The following is a 14,341-nucleotide window of genomic DNA, read 5'->3' on the forward strand; positions in this document are numbered from 1 at the left end:
AATAAAAAGTTATATAATTTAATTTAAATAATTAATATTTTGGATTTAAACAGTACTTGATAAAACGTAATTAATATATTTATTTTATAATTTAAGTTAAAAATAATTATTTTTACTCAACAGTATGTTAATAAATAATATTAAAATATTTTTAGTGGAGTATATTTAATTTAAAATTATTATTCTATCCATCCATTTTATCAAAATATCTATTTTATCCAAATTTTTTTATAAAATTCTTAATTTCTAACTCTAATTCCCAGATTAAAAATCACAAACCCTAACTCTAAACCCCCAAATCCCTAATTTCCCAAAATACGAATCCTCAACCCCCCTTTTCACGGTAACACACACACACACACATACCCACGGAAACGCAGAAAGAGAAAGGGAAAACAGAGAAGGAAAGAGAGGGAGGAGGAAGGAGACGGCGCCGACGGGGCTGGCAGCCGCCGTCATTGTCGATGCTCACAAGGAAGAGTGGGAGAGTGAGGGCGATCGAACTAAGAAGAAGCAGAGAGTAAGAAGACGCGAAGAGGAGGAGCCGTCCCGCACCGCCATTGCGTTGCCGTCGCTGTCACGCGATGGAGGAGGAAGTCGTTGCCGTCGCCATTGAGCACGAGGGAAAGAGAGAGGTTCGCAGTGGAGTGAGAGGGAGAGAGAGACAGGCACGATCGAGAAGGAAGCTCACGACAGAGATGAGAGGGACCGTCGCCATTACCGCTGGTGTGGTCAGAGCCGCCGTCATCATCAATTGAAGGTGCCGCCGTCGTAGTAGAAGAAACCTAGAGAGAGAGAGAGATAAACAAGGCCCGAAGAGAATGAGCATCGCTCCTCCACCGTTTCTGCTCAACGTCGCTGCCGTCGAAGTTTGTCTCTGCCGCCGCCATTGGAGATGAACCCATTTGTTCTCTTGCTGCCGGAGGTATTGTTGTCACTACTCTAGCTCAATTATGTATCGTTACTATTGCTGTTTGGCTCAATTATTTTATATTATTGGGGTTTGCTTTGAAATGTTTCTTGTGTCATTAAATCTCAATTATGTATTCCTTGTGTCCTTTGTGTGTAAATAGTTCATTCTTTTCCACATGCTGATATTGTGTTTTCTTTATTTTTCTTTTTGTGGGATCACTACACACTATTATTTATCTAAAGACTAAAATTGCATGGTCCGTACATACTCCTGTATGACTCACTAGGAAGCATTATTGCAACAAGATTTCTTTAAGGTATTATTTAGTTGATCGGCAGACTTCAATTGGCTTCTTTAAGAAGTAAAGAATGAGGTAAATTGCTTTGATGAATGAATTTTGGCATCAGGTTTAGCTTAGCTTGTTCACATGAATATTTTTGTCTCCAGATATTAGGAGGTCATCATATTTATCCATCTCGGCATCATTTTAGTGCTATATTTGACTTAATAAGACAATTCGACTCATCAGTCATCTTATGGGGTCGTGCGTGTGACACGCGAATGCGGTGGCTTACGTGGCAGTGCAGACGATGGCTGATGATGAAGAAGGTGAGGGGAATGAGTTGCTTCTGATTGGGAGTTTTTACGAAGGGGCTCCGTTTGTGTTGTTCGAGATGCTTGTTTACAAGCTTCGAGAGGCGTTGGATCAAACCCCTGAAGCCGTTCGATCTCACCACACTAATCTTGAGTGAATTTAAGTGTCAATGTGTCATGTCCATGTCACTATTTGGGTCATATCTTCATCTGCTCCACCGAAATAAATGTACCTGGTGTTCTATAAGGTTCTTGAGATCAATTAAGCAGCTAAGTACGCACCATTAGTAAGATATTCATAAGTTCTTTTACCCAAACTACTCATCAACCATTTTACGGTGAAAATAGTTCTATTTTTCTCTCAAATGTCACATAATAGGCAATATATAGAGGTTCCTATATCACTAAAATTAAATAATCTCCTATCCTTTGCATACAGCACATCTCGATTATATTTCGTATGACATTCTAAAATAATGATTCCTTACACAAATTTAATTTATATGGACACTGATGTTGTGTTGTATGTAATTGGTGGGGCTTAATTGATTTAATTTAATAATGCAGATCATTTTGTGTCTGTCACCGTAGAAATCCCTTCTTTTATGAATGGTTTGCTAAAGTAAATGATTTTGATAATGTACTTTAAATCTTGAAGGCTTATGTCCGTTTTCCACTCCCTATTTCTGTCATGTTGAACAGAGTCTTGTAGACATTGAAGATGCCATATTGAGACAGTTTGATGACAGTTTGATGATCAAGATCTAACAGTTGTGATAACAGCTTTATCAGTTGATGGCCTGGAAAATGTAATAGGTTCTTTAAGCTATTTGATGCACTGCAAAATGTGCTGAGGAGATGTAGTAGCCAGCTACTGTCAGGTCATGTATGGCATATTTGACACAACTTAGTAAAATATAGTATTTAGATTTACTTTATCTGATATACTAACTGCTATAAACTTGTTGGTTGTGATTATATATGAGACAGTAACTGGTTCTATATACACATGTAAAATACAATTGATAGATGGCGAGCATACATATTTTCATCTAGTCAGATGTTCGGAAAAATAATCTATTTCTGAATTTATTCTTGTGTCGTTTAGAGCTTTAAATGAAAAAATATAAGTTTACATGCTTTGGCGATTGGTAATTGTTCTTTCTCAAAATAATGCAACCAATTTTTGCTTTAGATACAACTTTTAATCTATACATATTCATAGCTAAACTCTTCTTGAATTGAATACTTAATTATCATACAAAAACTATGACTTAATCAAAATTGAAATTGAAGAGAGAGAATTTATTAGGGGGAGCAGATTTAACTCAGCCAAACATTTATTGAGTTTAAGACATGTATACTAATTCTGAAAAATGTGCACCCAGGTAGTTGTTTCATGTTAAGTATATTCTATTTCACCTTTGGATAGGGATGAAATTAATTTCTTTCGTATGTTTATGTTTTGGATTTATGTTATGAGGTAGGGTAATGTATTTCTTCTGGAAACAGAATCTAAAGCTTGTTTCTTTTGTGAATTCGTTCTCTTTTATTTTAGAAAAATTTGGAAATAGCAAAAAAGAGGAAATGTAAATAGAAACCAATAGTGTACAATGTTTTGTGCATTTATTTATTTGTTATTATGTTCTTTAGTGTTGTTTTCAGGTGTACAATGTTCTCTGTTCTAACATGTTTATTTCTTTTGCTACCAGAGGACATGATATGAAGAAAATATTTTCCATAGCAATATGAGATGGGATGGGTCATATATATATATATATATATATATATATATATATATATATATATGTAATATTTTGATGTGTTATATACTTTTTGTAAACAAACTTTACTCGGTATTACATGTAATGGATAAATTATACCGTATTTTGATTTGTATTGTTTGGACAAAACATATATCTAGCTTATAATAAAAATTTTATGATCTAGATTTCTTGAATTTCTCATTTTTAGACTTAAATTGTGATTATCATAATATGCTTTAAAAAAATAAATCTCATAAAACAGAGTATGATATGGTCACAGTTTTAAAATAGGGTGACCATAGATAAGACTATGGTTACGGCGAAAGGCTATAGTCACGGTGAAAAACCGTGGACATAGATAAGACTATGGTCACGGTTTTAAGTGGAGTGACCATAGAGGCCAAACCGTGACCATAGATAAGGCTATGGTCACGATTTTAAGGTGGGTGACCATATAGGCTATGGTCACGGTTTTAAGGTGGGTGACCATAGAGTCTATGATCACGGTAAAATCCGTGACCATAGATAAGGCTATGGTCACGATTTTAAGGTGGGGTGACCATAGAGGCTATGGTCCATGACCATAGATAAGGCTATGGTCACGGTTTTAAGTCGGGTGACCATAGAGGCTATGGTCACAGTAAAAGCCGTGACCATAGATAAGGCTATGGTCACTGTTTTAAGGTGGGGTGACCATGGATTAGGCTATGGTCATGGTTTTTATGCGTGATCAAAGATTAACCTTTGGTCACGGTAAAAAACCGTGGCCTAAAGTGCCAGAATTTGAACAATACAATTGTGACAATAGAAACTGTGACCATAGATAAAAAAACCGTGACCATAGGTTTATGACCATGACAAAATAGGCCATGGTGGAAAAACCGTGACCATAGGTCAAAAACCGTTACAATAGACCTATGGTCACCATTTTCACTAGCTATGGTCACGATTTTTTATCGTGAGCATAAACCCTTTTTTTGTAGTGTAAAGTCCAAAATAGTTTTACTTTCGGTATTGACCACCCCGAAACCATGGCCTCCGTAAATATTTCCATACCTAGTCATTTCTCTTTTTAAGTCTCTTCCTAAGAAAATCTTATATCGCGAAGGAATGTCTTGGACCAAACTCTCTAGATCCTCCCAAAACCTTATCTGGTGTTGCTCATCCGAACTTACTTGCAGTGCATAGGCACTAATCACAAGAAAAGTACCTACTTCCACCACAAGTTTGGTAGAGATGATCCAATCATCTACCCTCTTGACATCCACTATATCCTTCTTCCACTGCTTATCCACGATAATACCTAACCCATTTCTATTCCTCACATTTTTTGTATACCAAAGTTTGAACCCAAAGGTATCTAACTCCCTAGTCTTCACATCGACCGATTTTGTTTATTGAAGGCTGGTGCACGAAATTGTGATCATCAATGGCGCCATCAACATGGTACGCTCAATTGCAATCTCAACTCTTTATCACAACTTCGCACAACTAACCAGCAAGTGCACTGGGTCGTCCAAGTAATAAACCTTACGCGAGTAAGGGTCGATCCCACGGAGATTGTTGGTATGAAGCAAGCTATGGTCATCTTGTAAATCTCAGTCAGGCAGATTCAAATGGTTATAGATGATTTATGAATAAAGCATAAAATAAAGATAGAGATACTTATGCAATTCATTGGTGAGAATTTCAGATAAGCGTATGGAGATGCTTTGTCCCTTCCGTCTCTCTGCTTTCCTACTGTTTTCATCCAATCCTTCTTACTCCTTTCCATGGTAAGCTGTATGTTGGGCATCACCGTTGTCAATGGCTACAGTCTCGTCCTCTCAGTGAAAATGTTCAACGCGCTCTGTCACAGCATGGCTATTCAGCTGTCGGTTCTCGATCATGTCGGAATAGAATCCAGTGATTCTTTTGCGTCTGTCACTAACGCCCCACAATCACGAGTTTGAAGCTCGTCACAGTCATTCAATCCTTGAATCCTACTCAGAATACCACAGACAAGGTTTAGACCTTCCGGATTCTCTTGAATGCCGCCATCAATTCTAGCTTATACCACGAAGATTCCGATTAAGGAATCCAAGAGATAAACATTCAAGCCTTGTTTGCTTGTAGAACGGGAGTGGTTGTCAGGCATGCGTTCATAAGTGAGAATGATGATGAGCGTCACATAATCATCACATTCATCATGTTCTTGGGTGCGAATGAATATCTTAGAACAAGAATAAGCTGAATTGAATAGAAGAACAATAGTAATTGCATTAATACTCGAGGTACAGCAGAGCTCCACACCTTAATCTATGGTGTGTAGAAACTCCACCGTTGAAAATACATAAGAACAAGGTCTAGGCATGGCCGAGAGGCCAGCCCCCATGATCTAAGAACTAGACGTCCAAAGATGATCAAAAGATCTAAAGTGATCCAAAGATGAAAATACAATAGCAAAAGGTCCTATTTGTAGAGAACTAGTAGCCTAGGGTTTACAGAAATGAGTATATGACATAAAAATCCACTTTCGGGCCCACTTGGTGTGTGCTTGGGCTGAACATTGAAGCATTTTCGTGTAGAGACTCTTCTTGGAGTTAAACGCCAGCTTTTGTGCCAGTTTGGGCGTTTAACTCCCATTCTTGTGCCAGTTCCGGCGTTTAACGCCGGGCAGTTTTGAGCTGATTTGGAACGCCAGTTTGGGCCATCAAATCTCGGACAAAGTATGAACTATTATATATTGCTGGAAAGCTCAGGATGTCTACTTTCGAACGCAGTTAAGAGCGCGCCAATTGGGCTTCTGTAGCTTCAGAAAATCCACTTCGAGTGCAGGGAGGTCAGAATCCAACAGCATCTGCAATCCTTTTTAGCCTCTGAATCAGATTTTTGTTCAGGTCCCTCAATTTCAGCCAGAAAATACCTGAAATCACAGAAAAATACACAAACTCATAGTAAAGTCCAGAAAAGTGAATTTTAACTAAAAACTAATAAAAATATAGTAAAAACTAACTAAAACATACTAAAAACATACTAAAAACAATGCCAAAAAGCGTACAAATTATCCGCTTATCACATCACCAAACTTAAATTGTTGCTTGTCCCCAAGCAACTGAAAATCAAATAAGATAAAAAGAAGAGAATATGAAATGAATTCCAAAAATATCTATGAAGATCAGTATTAATTAGATGAGCGGGGCTTTAGCTTTTTGCCTCTGAACAGTTTTGGCATCTCACTTTATCTTTTGAAATTCAAAATGATTGGCTTCTATAGGAACTCAGAATCCAGATAGTGTTATTGATTCTCCTAGTTAAGTATGTTGATTCTTGAACACAGCTACTTTATGAGTCTTGGCCGTGGCCCAAAGCACTCTGTCTTCCAGTATTACCACCAGATATATACATGCCACAGACACATAACTGGGTGAACCTTTTCAGATTGTGACTCAGCTTTGCTAGAGTCTCCAATTAGAGGTGTCCAGGGTTCTTAAGCACACTCTTTTTGCCTTGGATCACGACTTTATTATTTTTTTCTTTCTTTTTCTTTTTCCTCTCTTTTTTTCGCACATAATCTCCTTTTTTCTTTTTTTTAATTCACTACTTTTTCTTGCTTCAAGAATCATTTTTATGATTTTTCAGATCCTCAGTAACATGTCTCCTTTTTCATCATTCTTTCAAGAGCCAACATTCATGAACAACAAATTCAAAAGACATATGCACTGTTCAAGCATACATTCAGAAACCAAAGTATTGCCACCACATCAAAATAATTAATCTATTATAAAATTCAAAACTCATGCAATTCTTCTCTTTTTCAATTAAGAACATTTTTCATTTAAGAAAGGTGATGGATTCATAGGACATTCATAACTTTAAGGCATAGACACTAAGACACTAATGATCACAGGACACAAACATAGATGATGAACATAAGCATAAAAATTTGAAAAACAGGAAAATAAAGAACAAGGAGATTAAAGAATGGGTCCACCTTAGTGATGGCGGCTTGTTCTTCCTCTTGAAGATCTTATGGAGTGCTTGAGCTCATCAATGTCTCTTCCTTGCATTTGTTGCTCCTTTCTCATGACTCTTTGATTTTCTCTAATTTCATGGAGGAGAATGGAATATTCATGGTGCTCCACCCTTAGTTGTCCCATGTTGGAACTCAATTCTCCTAGGGAGGTGTTGATTTGCTCCCAATAGTTTTGTGGAGGAAAGTGCATCCCTTGAGGCATCTCAGGGATTTCATGATGAAGAATTTTCTCATGTCCATGAGGACTTGGTCCAACCTTTGATTAAAGTTGACCTTTTTTTGAGTTTGAAAGGGACCTCGGGGATCACCTTCTTCATGGCCACAACTTCATAGAAGTGGTCTTGATGCACCCTTGAGATGAATCTCTCCATCTCCCATGACTCGGAGGTGGAAGCTTTTGCCTTCTCTTTCCTCTTTCTAGAGGTTTCTCCGGCCTTAGATGCCATAAATGGTTATGGAAAAAAAAAGCAATGCTTTTACCACACCAAACTTAAAAGGTTTGCTCGTCCTCGAGCAAAAGAAGAAAGAAGAGAGTAGAAGAAGAAGAAATAGAGGAGATGGAAGTGGCTTGGTTTTTCGGCCAAGGGGGAGAAGTAGTGTTTTGGTTGTGTGAAAATGAAGGAGTGAAGATGGATTTATATAGGGGTGGAGAGAGGGGTAGGGTTCGGTCATGTGAGGGTGGGTTAGGAGGGAAAGTGGTTTGAATTTGAATGGTGAGGTAGGTGAGGTTTTATGAAGGATGGATGTGAGTGGTGAGGAGAATAGTGGGATTTGATAGGTGAGGGGTTTTTGGGGAAGAGGTGTTGAGGTGATTGGTGAATGGGTGAAGAAGAGAGAGAGTGGTGGGGTAGGTGGGGATCCTGTGGGGTCCACAGATCCTGAGGTGTCAAAGAAAATTCATCCCTGCACCAAGTGGCAAGCAAAAATGCTCTTTATGCCAATTCTGGCGTTAAACGCCGGGCTGGTGCCCATTTCTGGCGTTTAACACCAACTTCTTGCCCTTTCCTGGCGTTTAACGCCAGTCTGGTGCCCCTTTCTGGCGTTAAACGCCCATTTGTTGCCCTTACTGGCGTTTAAACGCCAGCAAGATTCTCCTCCAGGGTGTGCTGTTTTTCTTTCTATTTTTCATTCTGTTTTGCTTTTTCAATTGATTTCGTGGCTTCTCATGATCATCAACCTATAGAAAACATCAAATAACAATGGAAATTAGATAAATATAACATTGGGTTGCCTCCCAACAAGCGCTTCTTTAATGTCAATAGCTTGACAGTGGACTCTCATGGAGCCTCACAGATACTCAGAGCAATGTTGGAACCTCCCAACACCAAACTTAGAGTTTGAATGTGGGGGTTCAACACCAAACTTAGAATTTGGTTGTGGCCTCCCAACACCAAACTTAGAGTTTGACTGTGGGGACTTTGTTTGACTCTGTTTTGAGAGAAACTCTTCATGCTTCCTCTCCATGGTTACAGAGGGATATCCTTGAGCCTTAAACACAAAGGATTCTTCATTCACTTGAATGATCAATTCTCCTCTGTCAACATCAATCACAGCATTTGCTGTGGCTAGGAAGGGTCTGCCAAGGATGATGGATTCATCCATGCACTTCCCAGTCTCTAGGACTATGAAATCAGCAGAGATGTAATGGTCTTCAATCTTTACCAGAACATCCTTTACAAGTCCATAAGCTTGTTTTCTTGAATTGTCTGCTATCTCTAGTGAGATTCTTGCAGCTTGTACCTCAAAGATCCCTAGCTTCTCCATTACAGAGAGAGGCATAGGGTTTATGCTGGACCCTATGTCACACAAAGCCTTCTTGAAGGTCATGGTGCCTACTATACAAGGTATTAAGAATTTTCCAGGGTCCTGTCTCTTTTGAGGTAATCTCTGCCTAGTCAAGTTATCCAGTTCTTTGGTGAGCAAAGGGGGTTCATCTTCCCAAGTCTCATTACCAAATAACTTGTCATTTAGTTTCATGATTGCTCCAAGGTATTTAGCAACTTGCTCTTCAGTGACATCTTCATCCTCTTCAGAGGAAGAATACTCATCAAAGCTCATGAATGGCAGAAGTAAATCCAATGGAATCTCTATGGTCTCAGTGTGAGCCTCAAATTCCCATGGTTCCTCATTAGAGAACTCATTGGGGGCCAGTGGACGTCCATTGAGGTCTTCCTCAGTGGCGCTCACTGCCTCTTCCTCCTTTCCAAATTCGGCCATGTTTATGGCCTTACACTCTCCTTTTAGATTCTCTTCTGTATTGCTTGAAAGAGTACTAGGAGGGAGTTCAGTAACTTTCTTACTCAGCTGACCCACTTGTGCCTCCAAGTTTCTAATGGAGGACCTTGTTTTAGTCATGAAACTTTGAATGGTTTTGATTAGATCAGAGACCATGGTTGCTAAGTCAGAGTGGCTCTGCTTAGAATTCTCTGTCTGTTGCTGAGAAGATGATGGAAAAGGCTTGCTATTGCTAAACCTATTTCTTCCACCATTATTGTTTGTTGAAACCTTGTTGAGGTCTCTGTTGATCCTTTCATGCGAGATTTGGATGATTTCTCCATGAAGGATTATAGGTGTTTCCATAGGATTCTCCCATGTAATTCACCTCTTCCATTGAAGGGTTCTCAGGATCATAAGCTTCTTTCTCAGATGAAGCATCCTTAGTACTGCCTGGTGCAGCTTGCATTCCAGACAGACTTTGAGAAATCATATTGACTTGCTGAGTCAATATTTTGTTCTGAGCCAATATAGCATTCAGAGTATCAATCTCAAGAACTCCTTTCTTCTGATTCGTCCCATTGTTCACAGGATTCCTTTCAGAAGTGTACATGAATTGGTTATTTGCAACCATTTCAATGAGTTCTTGAGCTTCTACAGGCATCTTCTTCAGATGAAGAGATCCTCCAGCAGAGCTATCCAATGACATCTTGGACAGTTCAGACAGACCATCATAGAAGATACCTATGATGCTCCATTCAGAAAGCATGTCAGAGGGACACTTTCTGATCAATTGTTTATATCTTTCCCAAGCTTCATAGAGGGATTCACCTTTCTTCTGTCTGAAGGTTTGGACTTCCACTCTAAGCTTACTCAATTTTTGAGGTAGAAAGAACTTTGCCAAGAAGGCATTGACTAGCTTTTCCCAAGAGTTTAGGCTTTCTTTAGGTTGTGAGTCCAACCATATCCTAGCTCTGTCTTTTACAGCAAAAGGGAATAGCATAAGTCTGTAGACCTCAGGGTCAACCCCATTAGTCTTGACAGTGTCACAGATTTGCAAGAACTCAGATAAAAACTGATGATGATCTTCCAATGGAAGTGCATGGAACTTGAAATTCTATTGTATTAGAGAAACTAATTGAGGCTTAAGCTCAAAGTTCTTTGCTCCAATGGCAGGGATAGAGATGCTTCTCCCATAGAAGTCGGGAGTAGGTGCAGTAAAGTCACCTAGCACCTTCCTTGCATTTTTGGCATTGTTGTTGTTTTCGGCTGCCATGTCTTCTTCTTTGAAGATTTCTGTTAGGTCCTCTACAGAGAGTTGTGCTTTAGCTTCTCTTAGCTTTCGCTTCAAGGTCCTTTCAGGTTCAGGGTCAGCCTCAACAAGAATGCTTTTGTCTTTGCTCCTGCTCATATGAAAAAGAAGAGAACAAGAAAATATAGAATCCTCTATGTCACAGTATAGAGATTCCTTGAGATGTCAGAGGAAAAGAAAAATAGAAGGAAGAGGTAGAAGAATTCGAACTTAGAAAGATAGAGTTCAAATTGTACATGTTAGTCCATAAATAGAAGGATGTGAGAAAAGGGGAAGAAATTTTCGAAAATAAATTAAAAAGATTTTAAAAACATTTTGAAAATTGATTGATGATTTTCGAAAACTAAGATTGAGAAAGAAGTAAAGTAATTTTTGAAAAAGATTTTGAAATTATAAATCAAAAAGATATGATTGAAAGCTATTTTTGAAAAAGATGTGATTAAGAAGATATGATTGAAAAGATATAGTTTTAAAAAGATATGATTAAGAAGACATGATTTGAAAAACAATTTAAAAAGATTTGATTTTTAAAATCAATGACTTGGCTAACAAGAAAAGATATGATTCAAACATTAAACCTTTCTCAACAGAAAAGGCAACATACTTGAAATGTTGAATCAAATCATTAATTGTTAGCAAGTATTTTTGAAAAAGGAAAGAAATTGATTTTGAAAATATATGATTGAAAAGATATGATTTGAAAAAGATTTGATTTTGAAAAATTTTGAAAACTTGAAAAAAAATTTGAATTGAAAACAAAATCTTCCCTCTTGTGCCATCCTGGCGTTAAACGCCCAGAATGGTATACATTCTGGCGTTTAACGCCCAAAATGCTACCCTTTTGGGCGTTAAACGCCCAGCCAGGTGCCCTGGCTGGCGTTTAAACGCCAGTTTTCCTTCTTCACTGGGCGTTTTGAACGCCCAGCTTTTTCTGTGTAATTCCTCCGTTGTATGTTTTGAATCTTTAATTCTCTGTATTATTGACTTGAAAAGACACAAATTAAAAAAAAATTTGGATTTTTAATGATGAGGAAAAATCAAAATGCAACTAAAATCAAATAACAATGCATACAAGACACCAAACTTAGAAGTTTGTATACTACTGACACTAACAAATTGAGAATGCATATGAGAAACAACAAAACACACAAAACAAGAGAATTTAAAGATCAGAGCAAGTAAATCATCAAGAACAACTTGAAGATCAATGAAGACACATGATAAATGCAAGAAGAACAAAAACATGCAATTGACACCAAACTTAAAATGAGACACTAGACTCAAACAAGAAATATTTTTGGTTTTTTATGATTTTGTAATTTTTTTGGATTTTTCGAAAATTATGTGGAAAAAGAAAATAAAGAGATTCAAAATTTTTAATAAGAATTCCATGAATCATGCAATGCTAGTCTAAAGCTTTAGTCTAAAGGAATTAGACATGGCTAGCCAAGCTTCAGCAGGACATTGCATTCAAGAGCTAAATTGATGAAGATCAATCAGCTTTGGTGATGATAAGAACATCACCTTGAAACACTAGAATTCATTCTTAAAAATTCTGAAAAATACCTAATCTAAGCAACAAGATGAACCCACAGTTGTCCAAACTCAAACAATCCCCGGCAACGGCGCCAAAAACTTGGTGCACAAAATTGTGATTATCAATGGCGCAATCAACATGGTACGCTCAATTGCAATCTCAACTCTTTATCACAACTTCGCACAACTAACCAGCAAGTGCACTGGGTCGTCCAAGTAATAAACCTTACGCGAGTAAGGGTCGATCCCACAGAGATTGTTGGTATGAAGCAAGCTATGGTCATCTTGTAAATCTCAGTCAGGCAGATTCAAATGGTTATAGATGATTTATGAATAAAGCATAAAATAAAGATAGAGATACTTATGCAATTCATTGGTGAGAATTTCAGATAAGCGTATGGAGATGCTTTGTCCCTTATGTCTCTCTACTTTCCTACTGTCTTCATCCAATCCTTCTTACTCCTTTCCATGGCAAGCTGTATGTTGGGCATCACCGTTGTCAATGGCTACAGTCCCGTCCTCTCAGTGAAAATGTTCAACGCGCGCTGTCACAGCACGGCTATTCAGCTGTCGGTTCTCGATCATGTCGGAATAGAATCCAGTGATTCTTTTGCGTCTGTCACTAACGCCCCACAATCGCGAGTTTGAAGCTCGTCACAGTCATTCAATCCTTGAATCCTACTCAGAATACCACAGACAAGGTTTAGACCTTCCGGATTCTCTTGAATGCCACCATCAATTCTAGCTTATACCACGAAGATTCCGATTAAGGAATCCAAGAGATAAACATTCAAGCCTTGTTTGCTTATAGAACGGGAGTGGTTGTCAGGCACGCATTCATAAGTGAGAATGATGATGAGCGTCACATAATCATCACATTCATCATGTTCTTGGGTGGAATGAATATCTTAGAATAAGAATAAGCTGAATTGAATAGAAGAACAATAGTAATTGCATTAATACTCGAGGTACAGCAGAGCTCCACACCTTAATCTATGGTGTGTAGAAACTCCACCGTTGAAAATACATAAGAACAAGGTCTAGGCATGGCCGAGAGGCCAGCCCCCATGATCTAAGAACTAGACATCCAAAGATGATCAAAAGATCTAAAGTGATTCAAAGATGAAAATACAATAGCAAAAGGTCCTATTTGTAGAGAACTAGTAGCCTAGGGTTTACAGAAATGAGTAAATGACATAAAAATCCACTTCCGGGCCCACTTGGTGTGTGCTTAGGCTGAGCATTGAAGCATTTTCGTGTAGAGACTCTTCTTGGAGTTAAACGCCAGCTTTTGTGCCAGTTTGGGCGTTTAACTCCCATTCTTGTGCCAGTTCCGGTGTTTAACGCCGGGCAGTTTTGAGCTGATTTGGAACGCCAGTTTGGGCCATCAAATCTCGGACAAAGTATGGACTATTATATATTGCTGGAAAGCCCAGTATGTCTACTTTCCAACGCAGTTAAGAGCGCGCCAATTGGGTTTCTGTAGCTCCAAAAAATCTACTTCGAGTGCAGAGAGGTCAGAATCCAACAGCATCTGCAGTCCTTTTTAGCCTCTGAATAAGATTTTTGCTCAGGTCCCTCAATTTCAGCCAGAAAATATCTGAAATCACAGAAAAATGCACAAACTTATAGTAAAGTCCAGAAAAGTGAATTTTAACTAAAAACTAATAAAAATATAGTAAAAACTAACTAAAACATACTAAAAATAATGCCAAAAAGCATACAAATTATCCGCTCATCAAAGGCACATGATGTTAATCTTTCTTCTTGTCATAGTATCCATCACTTTCATGAATTTTCCTGTTAGAGTGCCTCTGTTCCATGTTCCAAATCTCAACATTTTGTCACTCTGATCTTTATCTTTACCCCTTTTTTTGTAAACTAGCTTATTTACCATCATCCGTTCATGAAAACGCAGGAATCCTTGCTCATTTAACACTATACCTGAACACCAATGCAGCGACTCTTGCTCATTTGACATTGTATGCGAG

At 38.2% G+C, this 14,341-nt stretch overlaps 1 long non-coding RNA gene across 2 annotated transcripts; it reads left to right on the top strand.

Moving 5' to 3' along the window:
• The first annotated feature begins 257 nt into the window (after window positions 1-257).
• Window positions 258-2,597, top strand: LOC112741715 (uncharacterized). Of its 2 annotated transcripts, XR_003171581.2 has the most exons (4): window positions 262-925; window positions 1,156-1,286; window positions 1,361-1,781; window positions 2,210-2,597. It is a non-coding gene; the product is annotated as an uncharacterized lncRNA (long non-coding RNA). The 2 variants fall into 2 exon arrangements; XR_011871916.1 differs by lacking the exons at window positions 1,156-1,286; window positions 1,361-1,781 and having other exon boundaries at window positions 258-925.
• Window positions 2,598-14,341: the final 11,744 nt, after the last annotated feature.

This window comes from Arachis hypogaea, chromosome 2, assembly GCF_003086295.3.
Source record: "Arachis hypogaea cultivar Tifrunner chromosome 2, arahy.Tifrunner.gnm2.J5K5, whole genome shotgun sequence".
In the NCBI taxonomy this organism is placed as follows: Eukaryota; Viridiplantae; Streptophyta; class Magnoliopsida; order Fabales; family Fabaceae; genus Arachis; species Arachis hypogaea.